Consider the following 12,679-nt stretch of genomic DNA (forward strand, 5'->3'; position numbering starts at 1 on the left):
TCAACACACCATTTGTTTTTGCTGCTTTGTCTGAAGATCACATTTGTAGTGCCCTTCAACAAGCTCAGAAAGGTGTATCTCGGCCAACTGGTAGGAGGGCCACCGCTATAGCACAGGACCAGGTAAGGCAATGTAGTGCTAATTCAATGTGTTCTGTACTCGTGGGTGCGACTACACACAACATTTCTTATTTCCCTTGTAAAAATATAGAAACGCTGCAAAAGTATGGATTGACTAAAGAGATAGCCACACTGAAGCCTTGCACGAACAATGACAACATCAAAGATGACAGCATTGTGATACAAAGCCAATCCTCCAGAGAGACTTGAGCCTAAATCCAGGGCCTTAGACCACTCTGCCACGCTACCCAGCCCCTTCCTCAAAGTCACACTTTGTCATCTGTTACCTAGGTTTGCTAAGCTCCCATTAATTTCAACCTCTTCTTTTTTCCTTTTTCATTTCATTTTCTTCGTTTATGTCATGTTGCTTTTTCTTCCTGTGCCAACACATCATTTGTTCTTGCTTCTATGTCTGAAGAGCACATTTGTAGAGCACTTTAACAAGCTCAGAAAGGTGGATCTCGGCCAGCTGGTGGGTGTGGCCACCGCTATAGCACAGGACGAGGTAGTTAAGGCAATTTAGTGCTAAAGATGCCAGCGGTGTTATTTCCCTTGTTTGAATATGGAAATGCTACCAAAGTTTTAATTGACCACACTGAAGACGTGCACAAAAAAAACAAGAATGATGGCAGCAGTGGGATTCGAACCCACGCCTCCAGAGAGACTGGAGCCTAAATCCAGCGCCTTAGACCACTCGGCCACGCTACCCTTCACTGCCAATGACCCCACACTTTGCCATCTGTTACCTAAGCCTGCTAAGCTCCCATTAATATCGCTCTCTTCTTTTTCATTTTTCCTTTTGTGTCCTTCATTTATATCACGTTGCTTTTTCTTCCTGTCTCAACACATTATTTGTTTTGCTGCTATGTCTGAAGAGCACATTTATAGAGCCCTTTAACCTCTCTTGGGTAGGGGGGCAGTATTTTCACGTCCGGATGAAAAGCGTGCCCAAAATAAACTGCCTGTTACTCAGGCCCAGAAGCTAGGATATGCATATAATTGGTAGATTTGGATAGGAAACACTCTAAAGTTTCTACAACTGATAACATGATGTCTGTGAGTATAACACAACTGATATGGCAGGCGAAACCCCGAGGACAAACCATCCAACAAAAAAAAAAATTCAGCCTTCCACTGTTTCCAATGGCTTTCATGTTTATTATGAGGCGAAGTCCTCCCAGATTGCAGTTCCTAGGGCTTCCACTAGATGTCAACAGAAAGAGTTTCAGGCTGGTTTTTGGAAAAATGAGCTAGAAGTTGTAGTTTTTCTAAGTGGCTCCCATTTTGGCTGAAGTGTTTCCATGCGCGTGGGTGAAAGCGCGTTCTTTGTTATTTCTCTCCGGTAATGAACATACCTTTCTCCGTCTTAAATTTGATCATTTCTTTGTGTATAAGGGTACCTGAGGTTTGATTATAAACGTTGTTGGACTTGTTTGGATAAGTTTATTGGTAGCGTTTGGGATTCATTTTGTATGCATTTTGAAGGAGGGAAACCGGTGGATTATTGAATGAAGCGCGCCAGCTAAACTGAGTTTTTATGGATATAAAGAAGGACTTTATCGAACAAAAGGACCCTTTGTGATGTAACTGGGACCTTTTGGAGTGCCAACAGAAGAAGATCTTCAAAGGTAGGGCATTTATTATATCGCTATTTCTGACTTTCGTGACGCACCTGCCTGGTTGAAAAATGTTTTCCATGTTTTTGTATGCGGGCGCTGTCCTCAATTAATCGCATGGTGTGCTTTCGCCGTAAAGCCTTTTTGAAATCTGACACAGCGGCTGGATTAACAAGAAGTTAAGCTTTATTTTGATGTATAATACTTGTATTTTCATGAATGTTAAATATTTATATTTCTGTAATTTGAAATTCGCGCTCTGCAATTTCACCGGATGTTGGCCAGGTGGGACGCTACAGTCCCACATGCCCATAAGAAGTTTTAACAAGCTCAGATAGGCAGATCTCAGCCAACTGGTTTGCGGGGCCACCGCTACAGCAGAGGACGAGTTAGTTAAGGCAATGTGCTGCTAATTCATTGTGTTCTGCACTCGTGGGTTTGACGTCACACAACATTTTCCTCCTTTTTCCTTTTGTATTCTTCATTTATATCACTTTGCTTTTTCTTCCTGTGTCAACACACCATTTGTTTTTGCTGCTTTGTCTGAAGATCACATTTGTAGTGCCCTTCAACAAGCTCAGAAAGGTGTATCTCGGCCAACTGGTAGGAGGGCCACCGCTATAGCACAGGACCAGGTAAGGCAATGTAGTGCTAATTCAATGTGTTCTGTACTCGTGGGTGCGACTACACACAACATTTCTTATTTCCCTTGTAAAAATATAGAAACGCTGCAAAAGTATGGATTGACTAAAGAGATAGCCACACTGAAGCCTTGCACGAACAATGACAACATCAAAGATGACAGCATTGTGATACAAAGCCAATCCTCCAGAGAGACTTGAGCCTAAATCCAGGGCCTTAGACCACTCTGCCACGCTACCCAGCCCCTTCCTCAAAGTCACACTTTGTCATCTGTTACCTAGGTTTGCTAAGCTCCCATTAATTTCAACCTCTTCTTTTTTCCTTTTTCATTTCATTTTCTTCGTTTATGTCATGTTGCTTTTTCTTCCTGTGCCAACACATCATTTGTTCTTGCTTCTATGTCTGAAGAGCACATTTGTAGAGCACTTTAACAAGCTCAGAAAGGTGGATCTCGGCCAGCTGGTGGGTGTGGCCACCGCTATAGCACAGGACGAGGTAGTTAAGGCAATTTAGTGCTAAAGATGCCAGCGGTGTTATTTCCCTTGTTTGAATATGGAAATGCTACCAAAGTTTTAATTGACCACACTGAAGACGTGCACAAAAAACAAGAATGATGGCAGCAGTGGGATTCGAACCCACGCCTCCAGAGAGACTGGAGCCTAAATCCAGCGCCTTAGACCACTCGGCCACGCTACCCTTCACTGCCAATGACCCCACACTTTGCCATCTGTTACCTAAGCCTGCTAAGCTCCCATTAATATCGCTCTCTTCTTTTTCATTTTTCCTTTTGTGTCCTTCATTTATATCACGTTGCTTTTTCTTCCTGTCTCAACACATTATTTGTTTTGCTGCTATGTCTGAAGAGCACATTTATAGAGCCCTTTAACCTCTCTTGGGTAGGGGGCAGTATTTTCACGTCCGGATGAAAAGCGTGCCCAAAATAAACTGCCTGTTACTCAGGCCCAGAAGCTAGGATATGCATATAATTGGTAGATTTGGATAGGAAACACTCTAAAGTTTCTACAACTGATAACATGATGTCTGTGAGTATAACACAACTGATATGGCAGGCGAAACCCCGAGGACAAACCATCCAAAAAAAAAAAATTCAGCCTTCCACTGTTTCCAATGGCTTTCATGTTTATTATGAGGCGAAGTCCTCCCAGATTGCAGTTCCTAGGGCTTCCACTAGATGTCAACAGAAAGAGTTTCAGGCTGGTTTTTGGAAAAATGAGCTAGAAGTTGTAGTTTTTCTAAGTGGCTCCCATTTTGGCTGAAGTGTTTCCATGCGGCGTGGGTGAAAGCGCGTTCTTTGTTATTTCTCTCCGGTAATGAACATACCTTTCTCCGTCTTAAATTTGATCATTTCTTTGTGTATAAGGGTACCTGAGGTTTGATTATAAACGTTGTTGGACTTGTTTGGATAAGTTTATTGGTAGCGTTTGGGATTCATTTTGTATGCATTTTGAAGGAGGGAAACCGGTGGATTATTGAATGAAGCGCGCCAGCTAAACTGAGTTTTTATGGATATAAAGAAGGACTTTATCGAACAAAAGGACCCTTTGTGATGTAACTGGGACCTTTTGGAGTGCCAACAGAAGAAGATCTTCAAAGGTAGGGCATTTATTATATCGCTATTTCTGACTTTCGTGACGCACCTGCCTGGTTGAAAAATGTTTTCCATGTTTTTGTATGCGGGCGCTGTCCTCAATTAATCGCATGGTGTGCTTTCGCCGTAAAGCCTTTTTGAAATCTGACACAGCGGCTGGATTAACAAGAAGTTAAGCTTTATTTTGATGTATAATACTTGTATTTTCATGAATGTTAAATATTTATATTTCTGTAATTTGAAATTCGCGCTCTGCAATTTCACCGGATGTTGGCCAGGTGGGACGCTACAGTCCCACATGCCCATAAGAAGTTTTAACAAGCTCAGATAGGCAGATCTCAGCCAACTGGTTTGCGGGGCCACCGCTACAGCAGAGGACGAGTTAGTTAAGGCAATGTGCTGCTAATTCATTGTGTTCTGCACTCGTGGGTTTGACGTCACACAACATTTTCCTCCTTTTTCCTTTTGTATTCTTCATTTATATCACTTTGCTTTTTCTTCCTGTGTCAACACACCATTTGTTTTTGCTGCTTTGTCTGAAGATCACATTTGTAGTGCCCTTTAACAAGCTCAGAAAGGTGTATCTCGGCCAACTGGTAGGAGGGCCACCGCTATAGCACAGGACCAGGTAAGGCAATGTAGTGCTAATTCAATGTGTTCTGTACTCGTGGGTGCGACTACACACAACATTTCTTATTTCCCTTGTAAAAATATAGAAACGCTGCAAAAGTATGGATTGACTAAAGAGATAGCCACACTGAAGCCTTGCACGAACAATGACAACATCAAAGATGACAGCATTGTGATACAAAGCCAATCCTCCAGAGAGACTTGAGCCTAAATCCAGGGCCTTAGACCACTCTGCCACGCTACCCAGCCCCTTCCTCAAAGTCACACTTTGTCATCTGTTACCTAGGTTTGCTAAGCTCCCATTAATTTCAACCTCTTCTTTTTCCTTTTTCATTTCATTTTCTTCGTTTATGTCATGTTGCTTTTTCTTCCTGTGCCAACACATCATTTGTTCTTGCTTCTATGTCTGAAGAGCACATTTGTAGAGCACTTTAACAAGCTCAGAAAGGTGGATCTCGGCCAGCTGGTGGGTGTGGCCACCGCTATAGCACAGGACGAGGTAGTTAAGGCAATTTAGTGCTAAAGATGCCAGCGGTGTTATTTCCCTTGTTTGAATATGGAAATGCTACCAAAGTTTTAATTGACCACACTGAAGACGTGCACAAAAAACAAGAATGATGGCAGCAGTGGGATTCGAACCCACGCCTCCAGAGAGACTGGAGCCTAAATCCAGCGCCTTAGACCACTCGGCCACGCTACCCTTCACTGCCAATGACCCCACACTTTGCCATCTGTTACCTAAGCCTGCTAAGCTCCCATTAATATCGCTCTCTTCTTTTTCATTTTTCCTTTTGTGTCCTTCATTTATATCACGTTGCTTTTTCTTCCTGTCTCAACACATTATTTGTTTTGCTGCTATGTCTGAAGAGCACATTTATAGAGCCCTTTAACCTCTCTTGGGTAGGGGGCAGTATTTTCACGTCCGGATGAAAAGCGTGCCCAAAATAAACTGCCTGTTACTCAGGCCCAGAAGCTAGGATATGCATATAATTGGTAGATTTGGATAGGAAACACTCTAAAGTTTCTACAACTGATAACATGATGTCTGTGAGTATAACACAACTGATATGGCAGGCGAAACCCCGAGGACAAACCATCCAAAAAAAAAAATTCAGCCTTCCACTGTTTCCAATGGCTTTCATGTTTATTATGAGGCGAAGTCCTCCCAGATTGCAGTTCCTAGGGCTTCCACTAGATGTCAACAGAAAGAGTTTCAGGCTGGTTTTTGGAAAAATGAGCTAGAAGTTGTAGTTTTTCTAAGTGGCTCCCATTTTGGCTGAAGTGTTTCCATGCGCGTGGGTGAAAGCGCTGTCTTTGTTATTTCTCTCCGGTAATGAACATACCTTTCTCCGTCTTAAATTTGATCATTTCTTTGTGTATAAGGGTACCTGAGGTTTGATTATAAACGTTGTTGGACTTGTTTGGATAAGTTTATTGGTAGCGTTTGGGATTCATTTTGTATGCATTTTGAAGGAGGGAAACCGGTGGATTATTGAATGAAGCGCGCCAGCTAAACTGAGTTTTTATGGATATAAAGAAGGACTTTATCGAACAAAAGGACCCTTTGTGATGTAACTGGGACCTTTTGGAGTGCCAACAGAAGAAGATCTTCAAAGGTAGGGCATTTATTATATCGCTATTTCTGACTTTCGTGACGCACCTGCCTGGTTGAAAAATGTTTTCCATGTTTTTGTATGCGGGCGCTGTCCTCAATTAATCGCATGGTGTGCTTTCGCCGTAAAGCCTTTTTGAAATCTGACACAGCGGCTGGATTAACAAGAAGTTAAGCTTTATTTTGATGTATAATACTTGTATTTTCATGAATGTTAAATATTTATATTTCTGTAATTTGAAATTCGCGCTCTGCAATTTCACCGGATGTTGGCCAGGTGGGACGCTACAGTCCCACATGCCCATAAGAAGTTTTAACAAGCTCAGATAGGCAGATCTCAGCCAACTGGTTTGCGGGGCCACCGCTACAGCAGAGGACGAGTTAGTTAAGGCAATGTGCTGCTAATTCATTGTGTTCTGCACTCGTGGGTTTGACGTCACACAACATTTTCCTCCTTTTTCCTTTTGTATTCTTCATTTATATCACTTTGCTTTTTCTTCCTGTGTCAACACACCATTTGTTTTTGCTGCTTTGTCTGAAGATCACATTTGTAGTGCCCTTTAACAAGCTCAGAAAGGTGTATCTCGGCCAACTGGTAGGAGGGCCACCGCTATAGCACAGGACCAGGTAAGGCAATGTAGTGCTAATTCAATGTGTTCTGTACTCGTGGGTGCGACTACACACAACATTTCTTATTTCCCTTGTAAAAATATAGAAACGCTGCAAAAGTATGGATTGACTAAAGAGATAGCCACACTGAAGCCTTGCACGAACAATGACAACATCAAAGATGACAGCATTGTGATACAAAGCCAATCCTCCAGAGAGACTTGAGCCTAAATCCAGGGCCTTAGACCACTCTGCCACGCTACCCAGCCCCTTCCTCAAAGTCACACTTTGTCATCTGTTACCTAGGTTTGCTAAGCTCCCATTAATTTCAACCTCTTCTTTTTTCCTTTTTCATTTCATTTTCTTCGTTTATGTCATGTTGCTTTTTCTTCCTGTGCCAACACATCATTTGTTCTTGCTTCTATGTCTGAAGAGCACATTTGTAGAGCACTTTAACAAGCTCAGAAAGGTGGATCTCGGCCAGCTGGTGGGTGTGGCCACCGCTATAGCACAGGACGAGGTAGTTAAGGCAATTTAGTGCTAAAGATGCCAGCGGTGTTATTTCCCTTGTTTGAATATGGAAATGCTACCAAAGTTTTAATTGACCACACTGAAGACGTGCACAAAAAACAAGAATGATGGCAGCAGTGGGATTCGAACCCACGCCTCCAGAGAGACTGGAGCCTAAATCCAGCGCCTTAGACCACTCGGCCACGCTACCCTTCACTGCCAATGACCCCACACTTTGCCATCTGTTACCTAAGCCTGCTAAGCTCCCATTAATATCGCTCTCTTCTTTTTCATTTTTCCTTTTGTGTCCTTCATTTATATCACGTTGCTTTTTCTTCCTGTCTCAACACATTATTTGTTTTGCTGCTATGTCTGAAGAGCACATTTATAGAGCCCTTTAACCTCTCTTGGGTAGGGGGCAGTATTTTCACGTCCGGATGAAAAGCGTGCCCAAAATAAACTGCCTGTTACTCAGGCCCAGAAGCTAGGATATGCATATAATTGGTAGATTTGGATAGGAAACACTCTAAAGTTTCTACAACTGATAACATGATGTCTGTGAGTATAACACAACTGATATGGCAGGCGAAACCCCGAGGACAAACCATCCAAAAAAAAAAATTCAGCCTTCCACTGTTTCCAATGGCTTTCATGTTTATTATGAGGCGAAGTCCTCCCAGATTGCAGTTCCTAGGGCTTCCACTAGATGTCAACAGAAAGAGTTTCAGGCTGGTTTTTGGAAAAATGAGCTAGAAGTTGTAGTTTTTCTAAGTGGCTCCCATTTTGGCTGAAGTGTTTCCATGCGCGTGGGTGAAAGCGCCGTTCTTTGTTATTTCTCTCCGGTAATGAACATACCTTTCTCCGTCTTAAATTTGATCATTTCTTTGTGTATAAGGGTACCTGAGGTTTGATTATAAACGTTGTTGGACTTGTTTGGATAAGTTTATTGGTAGCGTTTGGGATTCATTTTGTATGCATTTTGAAGGAGGGAAACCGGTGGATTATTGAATGAAGCGCGCCAGCTAAACTGAGTTTTTATGGATATAAAGAAGGACTTTATCGAACAAAAGGACCCTTTGTGATGTAACTGGGACCTTTTGGAGTGCCAACAGAAGAAGATCTTCAAAGGTAGGGCATTTATTATATCGCTATTTCTGACTTTCGTGACGCACCTGCCTGGTTGAAAAATGTTTTCCATGTTTTTGTATGCGGGCGCTGTCCTCAATTAATCGCATGGTGTGCTTTCGCCGTAAAGCCTTTTTGAAATCTGACACAGCGGCTGGATTAACAAGAAGTTAAGCTTTATTTTGATGTATAATACTTGTATTTTCATGAATGTTAAATATTTATATTTCTGTAATTTGAAATTCGCGCTCTGCAATTTCACCGGATGTTGGCCAGGTGGGACGCTACAGTCCCACATGCCCATAAGAAGTTTTAACAAGCTCAGATAGGCAGATCTCAGCCAACTGGTTTGCGGGGCCACCGCTACAGCAGAGGACGAGTTAGTTAAGGCAATGTGCTGCTAATTCATTGTGTTCTGCACTCGTGGGTTTGACGTCACACAACATTTTCCTCCTTTTTCCTTTTGTATTCTTCATTTATATCACTTTGCTTTTTCTTCCTGTGTCAACACACCATTTGTTTTTGCTGCTTTGTCTGAAGATCACATTTGTAGTGCCCTTCAACAAGCTCAGAAAGGTGTATCTCGGCCAACTGGTAGGAGGGCCACCGCTATAGCACAGGACCAGGTAAGGCAATGTAGTGCTAATTCAATGTGTTCTGTACTCGTGGGTGCGACTACACACAACATTTCTTATTTCCCTTGTAAAAATATAGAAACGCTGCAAAAGTATGGATTGACTAAAGAGATAGCCACACTGAAGCCTTGCACGAACAATGACAACATCAAAGATGACAGCATTGTGATACAAAGCCAATCCTCCAGAGAGACTTGAGCCTAAATCCAGGGCCTTAGACCACTCTGCCACGCTACCCAGCCCCTTCCTCAAAGTCACACTTTGTCATCTGTTACCTAGGTTTGCTAAGCTCCCATTAATTTCAACCTCTTCTTTTTTCCTTTTTCATTTCATTTTCTTCGTTTATGTCATGTTGCTTTTTCTTCCTGTGCCAACACATCATTTGTTCTTGCTTCTATGTCTGAAGAGCACATTTGTAGAGCACTTTAACAAGCTCAGAAAGGTGGATCTCGGCCAGCTGGTGGGTGTGGCCACCGCTATAGCACAGGACGAGGTAGTTAAGGCAATTTAGTGCTAAAGATGCCAGCGGTGTTATTTCCCTTGTTTGAATATGGAAATGCTACCAAAGTTTTAATTGACCACACTGAAGACGTGCACAAAAAACAAGAATGATGGCAGCAGTGGGATTCGAACCCACGCCTCCAGAGAGACTGGAGCCTAAATCCAGCGCCTTAGACCACTCGGCCACGCTACCCTTCACTGCCAATGACCCCACACTTTGCCATCTGTTACCTAAGCCTGCTAAGCTCCCATTAATATCGCTCTCTTCTTTTTCATTTTTCCTTTTGTGTCCTTCATTTATATCACGTTGCTTTTTCTTCCTGTCTCAACACATTATTTGTTTTGCTGCTATGTCTGAAGAGCACATTTATAGAGCCCTTTAACCTCTCTTGGGTAGGGGGCAGTATTTTCACGTCCGGATGAAAAGCGTGCCCAAAATAAACTGCCTGTTACTCAGGCCCAGAAGCTAGGATATGCATATAATTGGTAGATTTGGATAGGAAACACTCTAAAGTTTCTACAACTGATAACATGATGTCTGTGAGTATAACACAACTGATATGGCAGGCGAAACCCCGAGGACAAACCATCCAAAAAAAAAAATTCAGCCTTCCACTGTTTCCAATGGCTTTCATGTTTATTATGAGGCGAAGTCCTCCCAGATTGCAGTTCCTAGGGCTTCCACTAGATGTCAACAGAAAGAGTTTCAGGCTGGTTTTTGGAAAAATGAGCTAGAAGTTGTAGTTTTTCTAAGTGGCTCCCATTTTGGCTGAAGTGTTTCCATGCGGCGTGGGTGAAAGCGCGTTCTTTGTTATTTCTCTCCGGTAATGAACATACCTTTCTCCGTCTTAAATTTGATCATTTCTTTGTGTATAAGGGTACCTGAGGTTTGATTATAAACGTTGTTGGACTTGTTTGGATAAGTTTATTGGTAGCGTTTGGGATTCATTTTGTATGCATTTTGAAGGAGGGAAACCGGTGGATTATTGAATGAAGCGCGCCAGCTAAACTGAGTTTTTATGGATATAAAGAAGGACTTTATCGAACAAAAGGACCCTTTGTGATGTAACTGGGACCTTTTGGAGTGCCAACAGAAGAAGATCTTCAAAGGTAGGGCATTTATTATATCGCTATTTCTGACTTTCGTGACGCACCTGCCTGGTTGAAAAATGTTTTCCATGTTTTTGTATGCGGGCGCTGTCCTCAATTAATCGCATGGTGTGCTTTCGCCGTAAAGCCTTTTTGAAATCTGACACAGCGGCTGGATTAACAAGAAGTTAAGCTTTATTTTGATGTATAATACTTGTATTTTCATGAATGTTAAATATTTATATTTCTGTAATTTGAAATTCGCGCTCTGCAATTTCACCGGATGTTGGCCAGGTGGGACGCTACAGTCCCACATGCCCATAAGAAGTTTTAACAAGCTCAGATAGGCAGATCTCAGCCAACTGGTTTGCGGGGCCACCGCTACAGCAGAGGACGAGTTAGTTAAGGCAATGTGCTGCTAATTCATTGTGTTCTGCACTCGTGGGTTTGACGTCACACAACATTTTCCTCCTTTTTCCTTTTGTATTCTTCATTTATATCACTTTGCTTTTTCTTCCTGTGTCAACACACCATTTGTTTTTGCTGCTTTGTCTGAAGATCACATTTGTAGTGCCCTTCAACAAGCTCAGAAAGGTGTATCTCGGCCAACTGGTAGGAGGGCCACCGCTATAGCACAGGACCAGGTAAGGCAATGTAGTGCTAATTCAATGTGTTCTGTACTCGTGGGTGCGACTACACACAACATTTCTTATTTCCCTTGTAAAAATATAGAAACGCTGCAAAAGTATGGATTGACTAAAGAGATAGCCACACTGAAGCCTTGCACGAACAATGACAACATCAAAGATGACAGCATTGTGATACAAAGCCAATCCTCCAGAGAGACTTGAGCCTAAATCCAGGGCCTTAGACCACTCTGCCACGCTACCCAGCCCCTTCCTCAAAGTCACACTTTGTCATCTGTTACCTAGGTTTGCTAAGCTCCCATTAATTTCAACCTCTTCTTTTTTCCTTTTTCATTTCATTTTCTTCGTTTATGTCATGTTGCTTTTTCTTCCTGTGCCAACACATCATTTGTTCTTGCTTCTATGTCTGAAGAGCACATTTGTAGAGCACTTTAACAAGCTCAGAAAGGTGGATCTCGGCCAGCTGGTGGGTGTGGCCACCGCTATAGCACAGGACGAGGTAGTTAAGGCAATTTAGTGCTAAAGATGCCAGCGGTGTTATTTCCCTTGTTTGAATATGGAAATGCTACCAAAGTTTTAATTGACCACACTGAAGACGTGCACAAAAAACAAGAATGATGGCAGCAGTGGGATTCGAACCCACGCCTCCAGAGAGACTGGAGCCTAAATCCAGCGCCTTAGACCACTCGGCCACGCTACCCTTCACTGCCAATGACCCCACACTTTGCCATCTGTTACCTAAGCCTGCTAAGCTCCCATTAATATCGCTCTCTTCTTTTTCATTTTTCCTTTTGTGTCCTTCATTTATATCACGTTGCTTTTTCTTCCTGTCTCAACACATTATTTGTTTTGCTGCTATGTCTGAAGAGCACATTTATAGAGCCCTTTAACCTCTCTTGGGTAGGGGGGCAGTATTTTCACGTCCGGATGAAAAGCGTGCCCAAAATAAACTGCCTGTTACTCAGGCCCAGAAGCTAGGATATGCATATAATTGGTAGATTTGGATAGGAAACACTCTAAAGTTTCTACAACTGATAACATGATGTCTGTGAGTATAACACAACTGATATGGCAGGCGAAACCCCGAGGACAAACCATCCAAAAAAAATAATTCAGCCTTCCACTGTTTCCAATGGCTTTCATGTTTATTATGAGGCGAAGTCCTCCCAGATTGCAGTTCCTAGGGCTTCCACTAGATGTCAACAGAAAGAGTTTCAGGCTGGTTTTTGGAAAAATGAGCTAGAAGTTGTAGTTTTTCTAAGTGGCTCCCATTTTGGCTGAAGTGTTTCCATGCGCGTGGGTGAAAGCGCGTTCTTTGTTATTTCTCTCCGGTAA

The 12,679-nt window shown here is 42.5% G+C and overlaps 6 non-coding genes across 6 annotated transcripts; all 6 read right to left on the bottom strand.

Moving 5' to 3' along the window:
• Window positions 1–745: 745 nt before the first annotated feature.
• On the bottom strand, window positions 746–827 carry trnal-uag (transfer RNA leucine (anticodon UAG)). Its single transcript has one exon. It is a non-coding gene; the product is annotated as a tRNA-Leu (tRNA).
• A 2,164-nt stretch (window positions 828–2,991) lies between these two features.
• trnal-uag (transfer RNA leucine (anticodon UAG)) lies at window positions 2,992–3,073 on the bottom strand. Its single transcript has one exon. It is a non-coding gene; the product is annotated as a tRNA-Leu (tRNA).
• A 2,161-nt stretch (window positions 3,074–5,234) lies between these two features.
• trnal-uag (transfer RNA leucine (anticodon UAG)) lies at window positions 5,235–5,316 on the bottom strand. The gene has a single exon. It is a non-coding gene; the product is annotated as a tRNA-Leu (tRNA).
• A 2,160-nt stretch (window positions 5,317–7,476) lies between these two features.
• trnal-uag (transfer RNA leucine (anticodon UAG)) lies at window positions 7,477–7,558 on the bottom strand. The gene has a single exon. It is a non-coding gene; the product is annotated as a tRNA-Leu (tRNA).
• A 2,161-nt stretch (window positions 7,559–9,719) lies between these two features.
• trnal-uag (transfer RNA leucine (anticodon UAG)) lies at window positions 9,720–9,801 on the bottom strand. The gene has a single exon. It is a non-coding gene; the product is annotated as a tRNA-Leu (tRNA).
• Window positions 9,802–11,962: 2,161 nt separating this feature from the next.
• trnal-uag (transfer RNA leucine (anticodon UAG)) lies at window positions 11,963–12,044 on the bottom strand. The gene has a single exon. It is a non-coding gene; the product is annotated as a tRNA-Leu (tRNA).
• Between the last annotated feature and the right edge of the window lie 635 nt (window positions 12,045–12,679).

This window comes from Salmo salar, chromosome ssa27 (genome assembly GCF_905237065.1).
Source record: "Salmo salar chromosome ssa27, Ssal_v3.1, whole genome shotgun sequence".
NCBI lineage: Eukaryota > Metazoa > Chordata > Actinopteri > Salmoniformes > Salmonidae > Salmo > Salmo salar.